The sequence below is a fragment of the Tachypleus tridentatus genome, chromosome 6 (genome assembly GCF_004210375.1).
Source record: "Tachypleus tridentatus isolate NWPU-2018 chromosome 6, ASM421037v1, whole genome shotgun sequence".
Taxonomy (NCBI): Eukaryota; Metazoa; Arthropoda; class Merostomata; order Xiphosura; family Limulidae; genus Tachypleus; species Tachypleus tridentatus.
In genome coordinates, this window is record NC_134830.1 from 97,612,451 (window position 1) to 97,636,192 (window position 23,742).

Sequence of the window (23,742 nt, forward strand, 5' to 3'; positions counted from 1 at the left end):
AACTCAAACCAATATTGAATCAACATACAGGAACACCTTTATACCTATACTATTAATAACATGAGATCTAACTGCATCGCCCCCTACAATCCTGTACCCGTTTACACTATCGTCCGTAAGACATGCACCCAGCAACTGTCAATTGCAAACTCTCTTTGTTAAACTGAAGATTAATGAAGAAGGTCGAAGCGTTGTCCTGTACTTTATTTTAATTAACGTTTTAACACCCATACTAGCCGTCTTGAGAATACATTTTTACTTCAAATGGGTTTCTCGTCATGACGAATTTGAAGTTTAAGTCAAATTTAGTAGATTTCGAAAACATTGAAGGAAAAATAAAATGCTTAAAATAATAACTGAAAAATTAAGAAATTATTTCTGCTGAAAAAATGACGTCGATCTTCAAACTTTTTCATGGATGACTCTAGCTGGGATCTTGGGATTGGATATGACGACTACGTTACAATCTTTTAAAGCATGTTCAACTATACAAGATTAGGTGGATGACATGAAATTCGAATGTTCTTTTATATGTGTTATTAGTTTCCTTTTACTAGAACCAATATAACTTTGCTAACAGTGAGAACAAGTAAATTTGTAAACTATTAAGAACAAGTACGATAAAAATAAAGTCCTTAAAGTAAAAAAGAAATGATTGTAGACGACATCTGGGTTTTGAAAATACATTTTAATTGTACCAATTGGTATACCCTACGAAAGCCAGTCTTAGTTGGTTCTTAATACTTAAAAAACATTTACCCATGAACGATGACAAATAACAATAAGGTATTTAGGCGCTTTAAGTGAATTTCACAAATTTCTCTTATCTAAATATTCACAAAGTTTTTTTTTATCAATAATTTTAACAGGAAATATATTTATACACAGAAAATCCTTGTTTTCTGAATACCTTCTTACACACCAGTTATTTTTAGCGTACAATGAATCAATATTTGAACTATGTTTTCTTAACAATATTGATTTGGTTTGTTTTAATTTTCACGTAAAGCTATCCGAGGGCTATCTGCGCTAGCCGTCCCTAAATTAGCAGTGTAAGGCTCTAGGGAAGGCAGCTAGTCACTACCACCCACCGCCAACTCTTGGAATACTCTTTTACCAAGGGGGATTGTCTGTCACATTATAATGCCCCCACAGCTAAAAGGGCAAGCATGTTTGGTGTGACGGGGATTCGAACCCGCGACCCTGAGATTACGAGTCGAGTGCCTTAAACACCTGTCCTTGTTGGGCCCCATTCAAAGGAAGTTGTACTTGAGCAAAATGCGCTCTTCTCAGGCACCGAATACCGTATTTTTTATTTTGCGATCTGTGATATAGGAACCTATTTCGCGTTTCAAACTTCATGTTATAATATAGTATTTATTCTGAATTTATTATCTGTTCTGTGTAAGTGTTAATTTTATATAGCACGTTAACGAGAAAGCCGTTATTTCGTTTTACGCCATCTTTGTTCCTTTCGTGCGCACGAAATGGCTAATACCTCTTATAAAATTACACATTTTCGAACATCAAAACAGACTGCCATCTCGATGGTTTAAGAATATTTTTTCAAGGTTCACTGTAAAATAGTATATTTACTGGTATGCATACTAGTTATTAAAATTATTGATGACTCAGTAAATCTGCAGTCGTTTTTGAAGTGTACTGCTACAGAATATTTTTTCTGAATTAAATGTGGTTAAATGTATAAATTATAGAAAGCGAAGCAAATATTAATCAGATCTCTTAAGATCTAATATTCAAAATGAATCTAGGAAATAAATACACAAGAAAGAAAAGTTACATTTTATTTTAATACCATAAATAATTAAAGCAATAACACAAAAATATTTTAAATCAGTTATACACAGTTATACAGCATGTTGCTATTGGCAACCATTCTCAACGAAGAGTTCACCTACATTACGTACAGCTACAAGAATGTCTTCGCAACTTGTGTGTCACTCGGCGAGAGACTAGCAAGACTGTGGCAGACTTTCTGGAATATTTGCCTTTATCATCAACATTAAAGACGCTGGATATAAATGTAATGACACCATATTATATAAGGTGTTTTCAATCTGTTCATGTCATGTATTGTCAACAAATAACTGAATTAAATGTTTTTATTTCATTACCTTTATTATTAAAATATATAATTTTAAAATGTTCCAAGTTTTCGCACACGAGTGTATGTGTGATGTTATCGCATATACGCTCGTAATTATTTAATCTCTTTCATTATTACGTAAATTTGCGCTCATAAGGTATTTAATTCGAATATTCTGATATCAAGCATTAATAATTTATCGGTCCTCCTGTATTTAATTATCATATCTTTGTACATATAAAACTTGCATGTTCTCACAACAATAAAATATGTATTTTGTGTATTAACCAACAAATCTACGTAAATGTTATAATTTCATACTGTATTGATGCTGCTTTTCGAACATGAATATACGTGAAAATCAGGACTAACCGGTTTATTAAGCGTAAAGCTTTCGTTTTGAAACCGAAGTATCTCGTGATACCTTGCGAGACTAGTCTGTTCCAGTATAATTGTTGCTGACGCTACCTCGAGGCGGTTGCGAACTTCCGTTCAGGCTTGAACTTTTCGATAATACTGGAATATAAATTTTAAAGTCATTGTCAGTATGTGTAATTCAGGAAAACGAAATAAGTTTTATTATAACACTAAATTAATTACATATTAATCGTGAAAATGTATATTAAATCTAGATAACATACCACAATTCAATTCCGAAAAACAATGTCATTGACAGTCTCGATTTCTGGCCTTACCTCGTTATGACATTTAGTTGCATACCAGAAACGTTGCTGTTTTTGTAAAGGGTTTAAATTATTTAAAGAACAAAAGTGTCAGATTTGTAGTTTAGAGGCGCCATGTTTTTCCAATGAATGACAGTAACTAAACGAAATATGCATTAATCCTATTATCCTATGAACTAAAGAATACGCTGTATTTTTCTTGCTGAGAAACAAGAACAGCCAATGATTTACTACTACCTTGAACTAATTATTGTATAAGGAAACGACCTTCATGAAATCAGTCTACGAGCTTGCTGAAAAAAAAGCTTCATGTTAATACATAAATATGCAGACATTAGTCTGAAATGCGTTTAAATAATTGCATGACAATAGACGTCAATGGTAGTGTACGATGCATTTGACAATCTACATAATTTTATATCGTTAGATTGAAAAATGCGGCTAGATTTTCAGAGCAAGCAAGTCATATTTTGAATATAAAACTCAAAGGATTTGTAAAAGAAACAATAAAATAATTTTATATCTGTTATATTAACACACCGTATGAACTGGAATAATTGTGTATTGTTTCTTGATTGTAACAGATTTACTGTTGTACATTTATTTTAGTGCCTACGTTTATTTCAGTGTAGTTTTCTTTTTTTGCATGTGAAGTCTATTCTTCAGTGAATGTTGCGCAAGTTCCTTCTATTACCGAAATTTGTAACAACACTCAGTTCTAGACCAGATATAAAAACAGTATTGTCTGTAAGTTTGTAAAACTCTCGTATATAAACCATTATTTGTAATAACCGTTATTATAAATTATATCGTTTTTTGTTTGTATATAAAAATATATTTGTGTTAAAAAAAGGAAATTGTGTATCAATCTTGTTGGCAAATACTCTAAATTTGATATAAATTAACATTTTATTAACTCATAAATTCAAATTTCTGGTTAATTGAAAGAGTAATATGTAAGGTACGAAATAAAATAAATCGGAGACTTGTCCGAAATAAAGTCTAATACATAGCATAATAAACTCGAGTCTTGTGTCCGAGATCTGAATCAGAGACAAAATTCGAAATAAATTCCAATTCAAATCTTAATTCAATTTATATTTATAAGTGCCAACAAAAGTTGATCATGTCTGATAATCAAGGTTTTCTTGAATCATCTTTTCTTGAACAACTAAAAAAATATGATAAAAGTGAATTCCTCGAAACTGCCAAACTTGTAGAATTATAGATTAAATAAATCAATGAGAAAAAATGAGCTAAAAAGAGTATTGTTGAAATATCAGTTGATTTGTTGTCTGAGGAATCGTTAGGGGAATGCTCTAATGAATACACTAGTCAATCAGATTTGAGTGATAAAAATATATTAAAATCTAATTGAAGTGCAAACAAATCGAGCTTAAACAAGCCCGCATTGAAGCTCAGAAAGAACATGCACGTATTGAAGTCGAAAAAAGAGAAAGAGCAAGCCTGTGTAAAAGCAGAAACAGAGTAAATGTCTCGAGGCCGAATACGCCTGTATCGAAGTTGTGAAATATAAATTAGGTTGAAAGAAATGGATATTAGACTCGACTCCGATCGACCAAGTCAAAATGACAACTTTTAACTTAATCGATATATTAAGGTACCACAATTTAATGGAAATAAAGTTTTGAACATTTTGAAAAAGTTGCCCAAACCATGGAATGGTTCACCGAAAAATGAGCATTATTATTACAGAGTGTTGGGATTGATAAAGCCCAAAAAACGTATGCTGCTCTCTCTCTAGAATATTGAACCAATTATGATAAGGTTAAAGCAGCTATCTTCAAAGCATACAATTTAGTACCAGAGGCTTATGGCCAAAAGTCTTGAGGTTACTGCAAGCAAGATAGCGAAACTTATATGGAATTCGCCCATAAAAAGTTTATTTTAATCGATAGTGTAATTCTATGCATATTGGCAACAGTTTCGACAAATTAAGATAGTTATATCCAACTGAGGAATTTAAACGCTATACAAGTGAAGACATCAAACTTATTTGGATGAAAAGAAAGTTGAAACATTACAGGAAGCAGCTTCTCTTTCTGATGATTACACTTCAACACATAAAACCACTTTTCTTAAAATAAATTTCTGCCATCTAAGCAAAACCCTGTATCTTTTCAATCCACTGAAGTTGAAGATGTTTCTAAAAAATCCAGCTCTTCTAGTCCGAAATCTTCTGATAGACGGAACAAAACCATCAAGGTCTGTCTGGTATTTCTGTAAAAAAAATTATGTTCTTGTTATGTCCGATTGTTGGAGTTTGAAAAAGAAAAAAGGAAGCAACACCTACTGAATTTGTGTCCACAGGTGGACGTATTTTCACCAGGTCAACTGATATTGTTGATTTGGCTACTGATAAAAGGCTGGTATAGTTAGGGAGGAATTTAGATCATTTGTGTCTGTTAGTTATGTGTCTTTGACAAATAACACTGCTAATCCCATACCAAAACGTATCTTACGCGATACATGGGCGGCTCAATCATTGTTGTTAAAATGTTTATTGCCTTTAGATTCCAGTTATGCAACTGGTAAGTCTGTTATTTCTCAGGGTATTAAGGGTGGTTTTTATTAATGTTTTTCTTCATAAGATTTATTTGACATCAAACCTAGTTTCGGAACCAGTTGTGGTTGAAGTAAGGCCTACTCTGAGGGTGTATCGTTATTGTTGGGAAATGATTTGGCTAGGGAAAAAGTTGTTGCTGAACTCAAGGTGATTAGTGAACCGATCACAGTTTCATCTGAGAATGATGTTGTTGTTGAAGAGAATCCACAGGTGTTTCCGTAATGTATTGTGACTCGAGCTGAGGCTAAGAATTAAGCCAGAAACAAATGATAGAGCCGTGTTCAAAGAACAATATTATGGATTTGTCTTACACATTTTTTGGACCCGTCGAGAATTTTGTGAATATTTGTTCTACTGACAATTCATTGATGAATGCTAATGATGAACAAGAAGGATCTGGTTCAGTGAAGTTCAATTTGTTGGAAGTAAACTGATCGCTGAGCAAGAAAAGGATCCACAGATGTCTTCAGTATTTAAATATACACTTCTAAAGGGTAAACTGAAGAAAGTTCAAAATAATGGTTATTTTTTCAAAAATGTTGTGCTTATGAGAAAATGAAGACCACTAGATGTGCCATCTACAGAGGACTGGGCTCTAGTTTATCAATTCATTGTTCCTGAAGCATATCATTCTGAAAATATTAAACTCCCCATGGGAAGTCATTTAGGTGTTAACAAACATATGACAAATTATGAGAAATTTTAAGGTAAAATGTTTCTCAGTTTTGTGAAACTAGTCGTACCTGTCAATTGATTGAAAAACCAAACCAGAAAAAAATCTTATTGCTCCATTGGAACTTATCCCAGAAACCCTCAGTCGTGTGACTATTGATTGTGTTGGACTATTATCAAAAATAGCATTTGTACTGATGCATTCTTGGATGTTATGTAATTTTATGATTATAAGGTTATTTGTATTGATTGTGTTAAATACTGTCATGTTGAAGTTGTATAACAATTTGATAACGCATTATAGTTAATATATTGTTATCAATGTATATATATAATATTTCAGTTAAAAATCGTCTAACACCAATTTTTAATTCTTTAAGGAGGGGCGTGACTGATTTATTGTTATATATTTATTTTAATATCGGTGTTTATTTCAGTTAAATATTTATAGTTAGAAACGCATGTAACTTGTACTGTTAAATGTGTAGTGTGAAATTCCCGCCTATACACTAAATCTGTAGAAGATTCTCGAGTGTAAGAATTAACGATGTATATATGTATTTACGTGTCAGTATTGTTGCCTTAGCTGAAATTTCTCGAAACTCTCCTTTCTAGCTAATTGTTTGTTTGTTTGTTTTGCAAAACGCTACTCGAGGGCTATCTGTGCTAGCCGTCCCTAATTTAGCAGTGTAAGACTAGAGGGAAGGCAGCTAGTCATCACCACCCACCGCCAACTCTTGGGCTACTCTTTTACCAAGGAATAGTGGGATTGACCGTCACATTATAACGCCCCCACGGCTGAAAGGGCGAGCATGTTTGGCGCGACCGGAATGCGAACCCGCGACCCTCAGATTACGAGTCGCACGCCTTAACACGCTTGGCCATGCCGGGCCTTCTAGCTAATAAAATTAACCGACAAAATATGCCAAAAGACAGTATATACTGTTGGTTTGCAATATATATATATATTTGGTATACTATAAACCTCGGAAGCTATAACAGTGATTAGCGTTTATTAATTGTGAACTTCATATAATGATTTGTTATATAGATTTCGAACATTACAAATCGCTTAACTTCGGTGGATTGACATCAGACGTTAATATTTTCATGAAGACATTGCATAACTTCAGCGATGAAAACGTGTGAACAGCAAAGAGCTAGATAGCTTTTTGTTAAATGAACTGTACCTATATCACTCAAAATTAATTCACTCACCACGAATCCTCGATAAGATATCAAGGAAGTTCTGTATCAGAAAGAAGACTTGATATTGCTTGTTAGTTTGTAAAACTTTGGTACATAAATCATTATTTGTAATAACCATTATTATAAATTGTATTATTGTTTGTATATTTAAATACATTTGTATTAAGAAAGAAAACTGTGTATATCAGTTCTGTTGGCAAACATCATAAAGTTGATACATCTCTACAGTTAATTAACACTAAATTTAAGCTATAATTTAACTCAATTTCAAGTTATTTGAAATTGTAATACGTAACATAATAAATTGAAGGATCGTCCGAGATAAACTAGAATAAGTAACAAGCGATGATAACCCATGAGATAACGTAAGTAAATTATTCCCTGATACTACTGTGATAAGAGTAGAAAAAAATAACTCGTCTTGTAAATTGGATGCTAAAGTACTCGAATCAGTTTGTGTGGACTTTTGGCAAGATAAGATAATTACTTATATTTTTAAATAAAACAGCGTAAAAAGTTTTATACATGTTGAATTGTTTTGAATATACGTTTTTTAAAATAAGTAGATTGTGTGCTGTCTGTTTATTGTCCACATTTATTTTCTGTTAGTCACAGGTGTTTACTGTATAAGTATCACAGCTCACTCATATACATTAAATCCTGAAAACAATCAAAATCATAGTTATATGGATGGAGAAATTGAATATTTAAACCATAAAACAGGCTAGTAAAACAGCAAGATTGTATGTTAAACCGCTACATGATGTTTAGTGATATTATCACTAAAAATATGTCATTTTCAGAAATTTCAAAAAGTATGTCATACAAACCAGATATATCAGTGTTAACTAGAACTATTACGATAAATGTAATACCAACACTATCCAGCTCTAGAAACAAGAAAAACCATGTTAAGTATAGAAGAAAAAGCTTTGAAATTAATTATTTAGTGAAGTGTTTTATACATAAAGTGATGGATAACTGTAAACAGTGTGATAGGCAACTGAGGTAAAATACTATTGATTAATCTATGATCCTACGATCCATACTAATATTGTCGTTGGTAACATCATCTGTCTATAGAAAGTTGGTAACACTATCTTTCTATATAAGTACATATCTTATATGAACGAAAATTATAAACATAGTTTGAGACAAGTTGAAATATGTATGTTGTTCTATGGAAGTTAAGTAACACTGTCCACCTTTATAACACACACACAATACCTCTAGTAGAACTACCCACTTTTAGAGATTTAGTAACATCAACAGCGTTTGTAAAACATGTGTATGTGAAAAATAAGTAACATGTGTTAAATAAAATATTTTGTAAAGAACAATAAAAACCACAGTTATATGGATAGAGGAATAGCATGATTAATGTATAAAGATAAGATGGTGAGCTTATTGTGGGATGTATCAAACTATTGTTATGTAATTACTGTCTAGTTTTAATTATGTCTCCTAAATGTTAAGACTAGCACGGTTATTTTAATAACAGCCTTACTGTTTCACTAGTTTGAGACACCCTACAATAAGCTCACCATCTCATATAATTATCTGTTTATAGAAACACCATCTGCCGTAAAAACACTAACCTTAGTAACATAATTTGCCAAGTAGTACTATCCACCTATAGAACTCTCGTTTCACAGCCCACATTTGTGATATAAATACATCTATAAATGAAAACCACAGTAAGTAAAAATAAAAATAACAAATTTATATTTTTGGTATATGTGATTAAATCTCGAAATTGAGTACAAGGTAAGACACCGTACAATGAACTTTACATTCTACATCTATAATAACATCATCGACATACTGAAACATCATCTGCCTTTCGTGATGACGAGAAACCAAATGGAAGTAAAAATGTATCTCAAGACGGCTTGTATGGGTATTAAAACTTTTATTAAAATAAAGTAGAGAGCAACATTTTGACCTTCTTAGGTCATCTTCAGGTTGACAATAGACCTGTTGTATTTGCTGAGCATTTGTCTTTTTCTATTTAAAACACTAGGTATTTCATCAGAGTTTTCTGTCAGTTACAGCCCGTGTTTTAAAATTTAAGATTTCTTCAGTTATCTCCTTTGTCCTTTCTGTCTGTAGTTTAGGAAAACATCAGGTGTCCTGCTTTCCTTTTATAGCTTTTTACTAATTCGTGATGAAGAGAAACCCACTTGAAGTAAAAATGTATATCAGGACGGTTCGTAAAATGTTAATATTCATACCTGAGACACGTAGGTCTTTATTAAGTTGAGTAAAACTCTTCTACTCTCATTTCACGATATTTTGTTGTCTTCTTAATATTTTTAGTATAAACAAATTCAGGTATTAAAATAACTTTTTTCTATCTCTGTACAGTCTCTGGCTTAAAATTTCAGACTTCTACATATATTTGGATATTCATTAAATTCATAAATCTTCCAGCATGTGCAGAGATAAGAAACATCCTTAAATTAGGTAGTGGAAAGTCATAAGTCCATTTTTCATTTTTCTGCTTATGACCATATTCGGCTGTTGATATTTTCTTAAATTTTTTTGTCGTCGCTGGTTGTACCTTTGTCGTTGTCCTCAGCCAAGTCTAAAACTTGATGCAACAAGTTGCTGTGATATATTTACTTTTGTAAATATCTATCCTTATCCATTGAAATGAGTCGGTCCTTGCTATTTATTTAACAAAAAGATCTGTTTCTTGTTTCTGTTAACGAATCATTAAGCTTAAAGGTCTTGATAACATCTATATAAACAGGGTTTTTAGTTTTTTCATTGACAACTTACAATTAATCGACATTGGAAGTTTATGTTTTAAAGAGAACAACAATGCACTTGTTACTACTTTTACGAAGCACAGAAATGCTAAAATTAATTTTGCAGTTTTCCATAGATAACTTGTTCACTAGTCTTGCATTATTTATAAATATTTTTTTGTGTTGTTGATATTCACTGATTGTATATCCTGATCCTTGTACTGCATTGAATCGTGTTTCCTTCAGTTGTTACAGCAAACATAAGTTCTGGTTTTATTTTGTCAAACTATTCTGTTTCTTCTATTGTCAAACAGTCTGTATCCCTGAAGTCTTGAGATTTATCATGTTTTACTAGAAAAGCTTGACAGGAATCTAATGTTTTGTTCGTGTGCGCAACAATTTTGATCTAACTGCCCGTGTCTTTAATTTTTATACTTCTTATATTATAACCACCTAGGTTATCATAGTCAGTGAATTATTCATTTTAACAAGAAATTATATTACAGAATGTAGTTTAAACAACTTCTTGGTTACTTGCAAGAGAATTTCGATGAACGTTCTTAAAGACCGTCATGCCGCATTATTTTTAACATTTAATACGTGTAAGATATAAATATTTACAGTGTGTCAAAATCACAAACAGCAGAAGTGCTGGTACGTTTCTTTCATTTCCATCTAAAATTTCCATTAATGTTGTTTCGAGATACAGAGCGAAAACTTAAATATTTGTGTATATCATTGGCCAATTGCACATCTCAAGACATTTTAAACATTTTTAGCTACAGAGAGTATTAAGTTGGAGAAAATAATAGATAAAGTATAAAGTTTTACCAGATAATCGTTTGATATTAATGAAGATAGTTCTATAACTCATGCAAATTAAATACCAAAATTTTGGGTCAAAATAAGTCTTTTATTTTCATCATGAAAATCACTGAGCACGCAGATTCACTCAGTAAAACTTTCAGAAATGCTCAGGCAAGTTTTTACTGTATATATAATATTAAAAATATCGATGATTTGTGTACAATAAACTTGTGGTATATACTCAAAACTTCCAAAATTTCATGAAGATACATTTAGTAAAGTTCATTATTATTATTTATTAGTGCCACTCAATTCCATTAAGGAACATAGGGCCGCATGTTTGAACATGTTTTTTTAAGTGAGAAGGTTGTTAGCCCACACCGAGCCGTCCCTAATTTAGCAGTGTAAGACTAGAGGGAAGGCAGCTAGTCATCACCACCCACCGCCAACTTTTGGGCTACTCTTTTACCAACGAAAAGTGGGATTGACCGTCACATTATAACGCCCCCACGGCTGGGAGGGCGAGCATGTTTGGCGTGACGCGGGCGCGAACCCGCGATCCTCAGATTACGAGTCGCACGCCTTAACGCGCTCGGCCATGCCGGACCTTAGTAAAGTTAGGGTTATAGTATTCTAGCGCTTGTGTAACGAGCTGAGGATTAATATCTGCACCAGTCTTCAAGTTATGAACTTATTTCCCTTTACTAAAATAAAACTAATCTGCTGTAAGTCATGGCCAGGTGGTTAAGGCACTCGACTCGTAATCTGAGGTTTGAATCCCTATTACACCAAACATGCTCGTTCTTTCAGCTGTGGGGACGTTATAATGTGACGGTCAGTCCCACTATTCGTTGGTAAAAGAGTAGCCCAAGAGTTGGCGGTGGGTGGTGCTGACTAGCTGGTTTCCCTTTAGTCTTACACTGATATCTTAGGGACGGCTAGCGCAGATAGCCCTTGTGTAGTTTTGCGCAAAATTACAAAAACAAATATTGGTAACTGCTATTTTTGCATTAGCTCTATGTATATTAGCATTTCCATTGTAGTCAAAATATATTTTGTCATTAGAATATTTTTTTCTTGCAGTAAGTACACCGTGCTATTGTGCCCCTGTCTCTGGAATCCAAATATTCTGTTCAATTTGTTAACGTGATCACACGGTAATGTTAAAAAAAACATTTGAATATTCTTTGCTCCTACATCAATAATTTTCTTTTTCCTCTTATAATATTTATTGTTAAAGATAGACATTTATTTGTATTATGTAAGTTTTTAAAGAGTTTTGTCAGTTTCTCTGTACATTTAGCCGCTAAATGCACAAATATTTCATCTCTAAATATCAATCTTACTTCATTAGTAACTTTCTAGTTGTTCAGCCAGCAACATCAATAGTACTCCTACTTTACTTTGGTTGCTGACATTAGGAAGTTGGTTATTCTCTTAAATATTATTTTCATTATTTTCTCAAATAAGCTTTAATTTCTAGCCATATAATCTAGCATTTTATTAAATGTCTGAAGGAGTCTGTACGACTACTTCAAGTACATTTTTGACACTTATTTACGAAATCTCTCATGCATGTGCTACTTCTGATTTCTGGATTAAAAGTATCTATTCTAAATGACCCAGATTGTATTTAGACTTATCCTTCTATGGGGTATTTTGACTTTATTTGATAACTATATGTAGTGGTTGCTATGCTTGCTTGTATAGGTGTCTCACTAGTTGCAGGCTCAGGGGGGGAGGAAAAGTTTCATTAGTGTCATGGCTTTGTAACTATTGAACTTCTCTTTTTCTTCCATGTTACCAACATCATCATTATAAAATATACGATTTTACTATACTTTCTGCTGTTTGCTTATATACCTACTTCGTGTTCAGATTGTTCATACAGTGAAGCTTCTTTGACTTTTTATTGTTATTTTGTTCTTTTTTATTTCTTTCATTTCTTCAGGAAGTGTATCATATTCACAGAGTTTATATGTTTTGTACTTTTTAAAAATCTGTTCACGTATATTAGTTGCGAATTCTTGTCAAATATTTCCTTGACTTGTTGGTTTAGTCACCCTAAAAGCATCCTTCCATAGTTTGACAGTTTTTGTTGTTGCCTATCTTAACTATGTAGAGGGGAGGGGGTAGTGGCGTCCCGTTCTAATTCGACTTATTTTAGCTGGGTTTTATTTTTTGTAGTAGTAGTGTTACGCTTGATTTGCGAAATTAAATACCAGTTGCATTTGTTAAAGCATTTCAAATTTATAAACTTCATCTAAGGTGGCCTGGTATGGCCAAGCGTGTTAAGGCATTCGACTCGTAATTCGAGGGTCGCGGGTTCGCATCCTCATCACGCCAAACATGCTCGCCCTTTCAGCTGTGGGGGCGTAATAATGTGACGGTCCATCCCATTATTCGTTGATAAAAAGAGTAGCCCAAGAGTTGGCAGTAGGTGGTGATGACTAGCTGCCTTCTCTCTAGTCTTACACTGCTAAATTAGGGACGGCTAGCGCAGATAGCCCTTGGTAGCTTTGCGCGAAATTCAAAAAACAAAAACAAACGTTGTTGATTCTTACGCTCGAGAATCTTCTACAAATTTAGAGAACAGGCAATACACATTTAAGAATAGACGTTACATGTGTTTCTAAATATAAATTAAAACGAAACAAACATAGACATTAAAATAAATATATAACACTAAATCCGTTACACACCTTTCAAAACCACGAGCAGAAGCATTTTTCATACCAAAAAGCATTACTTTATGTACAAGCAATTTGGAGTTATAAACACCGATACTTCTTTTGCCCTGAAAGTGGATGAAACCTGCCAATAACCTTTTAAAAAATCAAACTTCGTGGCAAATTATTTTTGTCCAATTCTATCAATAGAGTAATGTAATCTAGGGATAGGATATATACTAATTCTGATTAAAGTATTCACCTTAGTTTGTACAAAATTTGTAATTTTTATCTTATTTGTATACAAGAAAACAAAGTGAACTCTCTTCATTAATACAAATTCTATAATTATTTTGTTCTAACATATAATGAACCCAATCATGCAAGTTTTCTTTTTTTTACACTATTTATTCTGTGTGATGTTTGGTTAATAGTTGTAGCTTTCTCAATATCTTAGTAAAGAATCTCATTCTGTTATGCAACAATATAAAACAAATTAATATAATCATAAATCACAGAAAACAATTCATTCTACTGATATGAAAATAAATGATAAGTTTTAGATTTAATTTGGTAAAATGAATGAATCATTCAGTTTTAGTAGAATAACTGGTTGTATTCAGCTTGTGCATCATTCATTGATACAAGAGAAACAACAATTTTTTAGCAGAGTTTTTATTTCGTTAATAACACTGTTTTTTTTTTCTCTCCAGTGACACAGTGATATTTTTGCTGATTCATACCGTTAAAAACCTTGTTTTGACATATGTGGTGGGCAGGGCATAGATAGGCCTTTGTTAGGTTAGTGCTTAATAAGAAACAGCAATACATTTTTAATGATATTGGAATGCCTCCTGCTAGTACAGCGGTATGTCTCCGGATTTACAACACTAAAATCAACGGTTCGATTCCCCTCAGTGGGCTGAGCAGATAGCATGATGTGGCTTTGCTATAAGAAAAACATACACACTCATGTTGGAATAACACAACGGCATTACTATGTTTATACACTTCTTTAATGCCATAACAGCTAGTCAAGGACATGCAGTAAAACCTTTACACTATGCTGAAAGCTTCGATTTTAACCTTTTTTACCAAAATAAATTTCAATTTGATTTTGAGATTCCTTTAATATTTTAGTCGTACCATATGCCTTAGAAAGTCTATCTCTAAAAGTAGAGATACAAGTTAGAACATTTCCAGAATCATTACCGAGTCTCTTCTAGTAATTGTAACAGACAGTAAATCGCTCTCCAATCACGAAACCAAATGGTGTACATACTTTTAATACAGTGTATATATCTTCACAAAATTTTGCAGCATTTTTACTAAATATTTGTTCGTGAATATATCGAGTGTTTCTTTATAACAGTCCGCGTACAAGGTTATTTTCATGTTATGATTAAAAATACTTTTTTACATCCGAGAAATCTCAGATTTGATTTGTGTATTCTCTAAAACCTCGTAAATACATTTCAAATGTTTCTTTTGAGTAAAATTTTATCTGTTATTTTCTTTATTTTAACTCTATACAAGTCGATTAATTTGAACGACCCCGTAACCATCAAAAGAAAAATCGAAATAAATCTAAACTACTCTTTTTTTATTACAAGTTGTAAATCACTTGTAGAATGTAGATCACATCACTCGATCAAATTACGTTACTCATGACCTGCTAGCGTGCGTGGCGAGTGAAATGTTTTCATATTATTATGTATTTTATTTAATCTAACCTTAAATAAGCTCTACAAATCCATATTTTTACACTTTAGACACTTTTATAATAATAAGGAGGGAATAAACATCAAAACCAAGAAATAAAATACTTACCCCGAATCTCCTTTCTCTTGTTGTCGATTGTCGATAATGCTTATTCATTAATATAAAACATAGGCTAGTGATAAGTATTATCGAACAATTGACAGCAAGAAAAAGGAGATCCTGGTAAGCATTTTATTTCTTGTTTTTTCACATTTATCCTAAGTTATAAAATTAAAGGAAATTGTCTACTTTCGCATGTTATTAATCTATGCGATAAATGCCATTACAAATTCTCCCAAGGTAGTTGTTATCTTCCCTGTGAAAATAATACTTGTACTAACAGTAAAACTGAAAAATTCTCCGTTAAGAAAACAACGTTACGAACACGTCATTTGATAGATTAAAACATTGGTGGTATATAGCATAGAATTACGCGTAAGAGAGAACTATTAACAAATCCTGCAAGAAAGGAGGTGACAGGTGATTGTAGAAAGAGGGGTCTGATTTTTATTTGCTATCTCCGTAACCAAATAAAGTGAAGACTATAAAAATTCTGGTTTGTTTGAGCAATGCCTATTTTATAGTGAGTAATGGAGAGGTGGTTTTTTTAAACTGGAGAAGACTCATACAAAAAAAGTTTTAAAAGTACCACACTAATGAATTTAAAAATTAAAAATAAAATTGTTATATTAAATTAAGATCTGAAACTTATATACTATTAAAATAGATATTATTACGTAATATGTTATGCTATAGTGATTTTAAATGCAAGTCTCTTAAGCCTTGTGATATGCGCAGTGAAGGACGCCTGTCGAGATAGGGATAGCGAGACCACAAGCCTATTCAAATGCACTGAAACTGAAAGATTTTTCAATGACTTTGCGAACCTAAAATAATGAAAAAAAAGAACACAATGAAAGTAGCTCTCATATTTGAAACAATAGGTTTTATCATATTCTTTAATTTTTTATGGCACCTTTCTGAAGCATTTTTTGGACTTTGGATGATAGGTACTATGTTTATGATGTTTGATTTTAAGTTCATACGTAATCTGATTAAATACGTTTGACGTAGCATTGAAACTTGGATCTGACTGAAGAGACCTGAGAAGATAAACCAAAATAAAGAATTGAATCAAAGCCTTAGTAATAGCAGGAGCTATAATCTTCCAAAGAAGTATTGCTTGATGAAAATGGGTGGATGCGTACATAGTGGTCAAAATATAATGATTTCCTGACTTTGTCCTTCTTAGTAAACCAACACAGTCTATTACTAAAAGACTGGAAACTTCTTGAAAAGCTGAAATAGGTTTTAACAGAGCAGTTGGTCTTTTGGCCGAGCTAACTGACAATCTAGAATGAGTTGAATGCTTTTCGATGTTCAGAGACATCTTGTCATAACTTAGACCAAAGGAACTGATGTAAAATCTGTTCATAAGTTTAGTTGATTCATAAGAGACCGGCAGAGATATTATACATGCTGAACACAAAATCTCTTTCTGTTGAAGCAGGGCACCACTTTTGGGTGACAAACTCAACAATATTCATCCATAGGGACATCTATTTTCTTATAAGGATGCCAGACACTTTATGATAGCAATCTTGGACTTGAGGTTTCATCTGTTTCCAGAACCTTTCTGAGAAATTTTGTAGGTCAGTTTCTTCTTCTGCAGCCCTGTAAGTTTCTCTTTAATATTATGACACCTAGTGCTCATCTTTCACATGATTAAATGAAGTTTCAGAGAAGTCATTCCTCCAGCTTTATCAGCTCTCTCCTCTCACATATACTTGTTCATAGCTCAAGTCACGGTGTAAAAAAGAAAACATGCCATAGATTATCTTGTAAGAATTGTTAAAGAACTTTTGAACTTGGCCCATATGTCATCTCTCGATCAGCTGGCACCCTATGTCCTGAGTTTATTACCTAACAAGAGTAAAATACTTTAGACTGGAAGAGTGGCTCATATGCTCATAACAACAGTTTGTTTGGTTTGTTTTAAATTTCGCTTCAAACTACTAGAGAGCTATCTGCGCTAGTCGTCCTTAATTTAACAGTGTAAGACTAGAGGGAAGGCAGCTAGTCAGTACCACCCACCGCCAACTCTTGGCTACTCTTTTACCAACGAACAGTGGGATTGAACGTCACATTATAGTGCAAACATGGCGGAAAGGGCAAATATGTTTGGTGTGACGGAAATTCGAACCAGCGACCCTCGGATTACGATCCGAGTGCCTTAACCACTTGGCCATGACAGGCCCATAACAACAGCCCCTGCGATTAATTCTGGTTTTTGGAAAACTTCATGAAGAAAGGCATTTAAGGATTCGCATTTTATACCCTTAATAATAACACTAAAGCCTATGGAAACCTTTTCAGACAAAGCATCTCCTAATAATAGAGATTGGTAATTCCTAGAACATCTTAAAAGTTTAATGGGTTGTAGGTGGGCATTATAACTTTCAGTGAGGAAAACAAATTTTCCAGAAACAAAGTGTTTATACTAATTTTTAACAAAACCAGACTCAGTACCTTTAAACTTAGGTAGATCTGAAATAAAACAAATACTTTTGGGCAATATCGGAATAAGATTCCCTTGATTAGATTGAAATTTACTCTGAAGGGGTCAGCAATCTGAAATGAAAAGTATATTTTTCTTGAAATACGTATACAATAGATGACTGGATAATCTAGAATCCTAATGTTTTCTTTGGTCTACAGTTGGTTCTAATTTTTTATTTGAAATAGAATTTGAAGAAAATCTATTAAAACTGAAACAAGTATACTGAAATATCTTGTTTTGATATTGTTTCTCGTTATTCTAACTAAAAGAATTACCACTGTTGTATGACAAAGTTCGACAACATATTGATGCACTTCATTTAGAATGGTCTTAATATCACCCTGAATAAACCTTTTGAACTTTTATAGTAATACCAATTGTATGAGCTTTCAAAATCATCATCAACCTCCTTGTAGGTATTACATCTATCAAACAGAATTTGCTTTTCCCTAGCAAACCTGAGATAAGTCTGACTATCTTTGTTTCCCAAATGCGGAATTTTTTTTGACATGTTTTATATATCAGCTCATAAGCGTCTAGAGTACTAGATTTAAAAGCATCACGTTCTGTTCAAAGAATAAGGCTGTCTAGCTTTCTTGGACTTTACAACAAAAGGAACTCTAGAGCAAAGGAAACCATATCGTTTTGGCCATTGAAAGCTTGTAGCAGCTTCTTTTTAATGTAAGAAATGTATATCAACATCATTTTCACAGAAACGAGAACAAATCTGATGTTACGCTAACATCAAAATCAATCTCCTACTGTTTTATGGTGAGTTTCTTAGTATTTTTCAATTGTTTACTGCAATAATTTTCCGCTTTCTTCAGGCCCTATCTGCTTCATTTCTCTTTTAATTTCCTTCTCTCTTATCCATTTTTATTTTCAATTTGTTTTTTTCTTAACCTCATTTCATCGTTCATAGTCATTTCCAGAAGCAAAGTTTATACATTTTTCTAATGTTTTATTACCGAGAACTTCCTCACCAACCAAATGTTCAAACAAAAGATTAAGATTTCTGATTTACGCATGCTAATTGTAGCATCTCATTTATAAAACTAAATATTTCTAACAAATCATTCTTTCTTAGACAATTGAGTTTTTTTTCAAAGATGATGTAACTCAAACAGTTCTAGCAAGTGCCTTGCATCAAAGGCAAGTTTGTTTCTGATCGGTAACTTTGTGATTATTACTGAAAGGTTTGGAATATTATGAATGACACATATTTTTAAGTATTAAATCTCCATTTCTTGTTTTACTAAAAGGGTAAAGCAACATTAGACAACCTATTGTATCTAGCACGGGATACTGAACCCAGAACTAAAACAATGTACGTCTTTAAACTTAATGTTGTCTCACCGGGGTACACACATCTTTATGTATAAGAAAACAGTGTTGGTAAGAACCTAAATCAATCCCCAGTTTCTCTTACATACTTTGTTGTAGTAGTAAAAAGAAGCAACAAATACAAAAAAAAAGGAATTTAAGTAATATATATATATATATATATATATCCTAAAAAACAAATCAATGACAAGCAAACATATATAAAAAACAAATACATCAATTTAAATAAATTAACAAATATTTAACCTTTAGGCTGTTGTATTTATACTGCTTGTTTATCGGTGCTTGCCGAGCGCGTAAGTCGTGCGACTCGTAATTCGCGGGTTCGCGCCCGCGTCGCGCTAAACATGCTCGCCCTCCCAGCCGTGGGGGCGTTACAATGTGACGGTCAATCCCACTATTCGTTGGTAAAATAGTAGTCCAGGAGTTGGCCTTACACTGCTTAATTAGGGACGGCTAGCACAGATAGCCCTCGAGTAGCTTTGTGCGAAATTCCAAAAAAAACAAAAAACAAAACTTATCGGTGCTTGAATAATTCCCAAATTGTCCTATACATGTGTGGGGCAAAAGACTTTTTGAGTTATGTGCAGCATGCTGTCAAAGTACTATCACCGATACAGCAGACTCTCAGGAAACTGTGTTGGCTATCTAACTATAACTAATTTTCTTTAGTTTCCAGAAAATAGTGTTTTCGAAGTGCTGTAACATATTACATTTAAGGAGTACAAGGAACCTGTTGATACATTTAGACTGCCCCATCCAATGAACAAAACTACTAAAAGTCTCATGGTTAGTCCTTATTGTTCAAACATATTTAAATATTTTCAACACTTACACTAAACTTCCTTACAGTTTATACTTCTACCACATTTGAAGGCAACCCGCTTCAAGTGTCAAGTACTCTGTTAAAAAATAAAACATATATAGCTGAAGATGATTCCTACTCTGGCAAAATTTATATTTGTTCTATCATTCCCTTCATTAATTACAATAAAAAGTTGATGTATCGACACTACTAATTATTTTAACAATCTTAAACAACTCAACTAGATTCCATCTAACTCTTTTCTTTTAAAATAAAAACAATTACAGAGATCTTAACCTGTTCTCGTATTACAAATTTTTCCTACAAGGTATCATCCTCTTGTGAAAACGTTTTCAACATGTCAATGTTTTCTGTAAACTAATGAGCTCAAGACGGAATACAATGTTTAAAACAAGGCCTAATTAGCCATCTACAACATTATTTTAGACTTGTCTTCAACAATTTTGTACATACAATCTGAAATACAATTTGTCCTACAACTAGTAATTAGCACACTGCTTGCCAAGATGGCTTAAGAAACTGATCAATATAACATCGAAATAATTTTCTTCCACAAAACTGTTAAGTGTATTCCAATCAAAATTATATTTATCAGTAGCAGTATCCAAACTGTCAGTAACACCCAAGACTATAATATAATCAGAAAATTTAAATAATTTACTAATCAGTCTTTTGCCTATATCTCTGCTGAATAAAAAGAGCAAAGGTCCAAATACTGAATCCTGAATAACCTTCTTGTGCCATTAATCAAGTTTGACTGAATTTAATTTATAAACATTCTGCTTTCTCACACTTTTACATAAAATAACCAACTAATCTTCATATCTATACAGATTATTTTTAACGATTTTTATGCAGCATATTGTCAAATGCTCTCTGAAAATTCAGATATGTCAAATCAACTACATAAGCAGCAAACTCTTTAAAGTACACGAAAAAATTCGTAAGACCAGATGTTTTCCTAGTGAAACCATGTTGACTATACAACAAAAGTTTAACCTCAGTTGGATTATTTTTCAAAGAATTTTTTATCAGATTTGAAACACTTTCTACACTACTGATAGGCCTATAATTACTGGGACAATTTTTACCACCTTCCTTGAAAATAAAAGTAGCATTAGTTAACTTCCAATCCTTTAGCACCTGTCCACTGTTCAAGGACTTAAAAATATCGTTTATGTTTTCGACTATAATATAGGTCCAGTTTACCTCTTTTTGGTTAACTTGTGCTGAGGATTACTAATGAAGAGTGAAATTTTCCCAAACTGGTATAGCCCTGTTATATACGCTGGTCAAAGTGTAGCTTGAAAGGGACCTCCCTTGAACTTTGAGATTAAACAGTTTTCAGAATACTAAGTCTATTTATTATACTCCCTATTGTACGGTTATGTAATCTGAGGAACTGAATATTGACCAATGTCATTTTTCTCTTCACTTCACCTATCCAGTGTGTAGATTTTTCTCATTGTGACTATTAAGCACGTTCACATCAACAACATGTTTTATACTTTTCAGCTTATTTCTCTGTGGTTAATTTGTGTTAATGGTTAGTGATAATGAGTGCAATTATTCAAAACTAGTATAACCCAATAACATACGTTGACCAAAATGTAGATTGTACTGGTCCTCCCTTAAATGAAACTTCGAGATTAAACAGTTTCCAGAATACCAAATTTATTTATTATAAATGATAAAACTACGCCTAAATTACTCTCTCAAAGTAATATCTTATATAAGTACAATAACAGACCACTCATAGCTAGCATGTAACAATAATGTCAGATTAAACAAGTGTATTGAAACGGATTTTTATGCGCAACACATTTCTAACAACTTAAACTAAGAAAAAGCGTATGCTATCCTTGTAACTGTTTGTGATGTGTAGGGCATTTGCTAGAATAAATGAAGTTACACTGAGTATATTACTTGTATTACTTACACGAATATGGCTTTGAAAGGGGTAAAAATGAATACTTGAATTATTGTGTAATGAAACTGTTGTTATCTTGGATACACAAATGGAAATTATATTCGAGTTAATCAATTATCAAGAATGTAGAAATAGTTCTGTCTCACCAATAGTTCTCAAATAAACCTAAAATCAGACAAGGAACAAAAGAGAACTTCTTCTGCTAAGGGTTTTGCTTCTTCTCTAAGGATTGTTTGTTTGTTTTTGAATTTCGCACAAAGCTACTCGAGGGCTATTTGTGCAAGCCGTCCATAATTTTGCAGTGTAAGACTAGATGGGAGGCAGCTAGTTATCACCACCCACCGCTAACTCTTGGGTTACTCTTTTACCAACAAATAGTGGGATTGACCGTCACATTATAACGCCCCACGGCTGAAAGGGCAAGCATATTTGGCGCGACGGGGATGCAAACCCCGTCAGATGACGAGTCGCACGCTTTAACACGCTTGGTCATACCGGGCCCTTCTCTAAGGAAGCTTGGATGACGTTTTGTGTTTTCTATAATAAGCCTTATTTATTTTGAGCTTACCATAGAACCCGATACTTGTCTCAAGAAGAAAGAAAAACTCAGGCAGAGAACTCCATAATAAGAAACACAAACTACCAGGTTAAATGCTTATTCAATCTTTTTTTACCAACGAAGTGATTCAAGTCTAATAGCATCATAAAGGGTTGAACTGTGGCCAATTTCAGATTAAACTGTTCGTTTTTATGGTGAAATGATGTTTATTCTTGATTATACTGACTATTAATGCTTTGTAAATTTAACTTTTTAAGCAGCTACTTTTTTAATTTCATTTTGTACATTTAATGTATTTTTGTTTATTTACAATAAGTACAAGGCAAAAGTTTATTCAAATATTGTTTTCTATAAAACTGGGCATTGTTTTTATTAAAGAAAAGCACTCCGCTAGTACAGCGGTGTGTATACAGATTTACAACGATTGCCCTCGGTTGGCTCAGCAAATATCCCGATGTGGCTTTGCTATAAGAAAACACACACACTTAAAGAAAGAGTTAATCCGTGTTTTGATACATAACAACAAAGAATCGTTACACTATTTTTATGCTGAATAAGTAGCATTTTCGGTATGCAGCCTTTCGAAAATTAAAAAATAGTCAATGTTTTACTTCAATTAAATTCTAATTTTAGTAATATTCATTATGAAAATCCTCAAGGCTCAATCACTGATTTTTTTCTTATTTGTTATTTATGTTTACGATTTAATATCTGTATGTTCAAAAGATAATTATTATCTTTATGCAAATTACACGACTCTTATTATAGAAGCCGATTCTCTTGTTAACTGTTACAAAACAGCGAATGATGAATTGCTTTCTATCGCTCCTTGGCTAATTGAAAGTTGCCTATTCATAACTTACAATATATATATATCATTATTTAAAGGAAACAGATTAATGCAAATTTGAAAGTTAACAGGATTTTTTATGCAGGATTAATTCAATCAGGACTCTTGTAGTTACTATTCAAAAGAACCTTAAATGGTATAAATAAATAGAAATTTGTTTGTTTGTTTTTTAATTTCGCGCAAGCTACACGAGGTTTATCTGCGCTAGCCACCCCTAATTTAGTAGTGTAAGACTAGAGGGAAGACAGCTAGTCATCACCATCTACCACCAACTCTTGGGCAACTCTTTTACCAACGAATAGTGGGATTGAAAGTCACATTATAATGCCCCCACAGCTGAAAGAGCGAGCAAGTTTTGTGTGGCAAAGATTCGAACCCGCGACCCTCAGATTACGAGTCAAGTGCTTTAACCACCTGGCCATGCT

General features: G+C 32.9%; 1 long non-coding RNA gene across 1 annotated transcript; it reads right to left on the reverse strand.

Moving 5' to 3' along the window:
• Window positions 1-10,915: 10,915 nt before the first annotated feature.
• On the reverse strand, window positions 10,916-22,410 carry LOC143253138 (uncharacterized). Its single transcript, XR_013029400.1, has 3 exons — window positions 22,055-22,410; window positions 19,988-20,054; window positions 10,916-14,436 (listed from the first exon to the last, which is right to left on the reverse strand). It is a non-coding gene; the product is annotated as an uncharacterized LOC143253138 (long non-coding RNA).
• Between the last annotated feature and the right edge of the window lie 1,332 nt (window positions 22,411-23,742).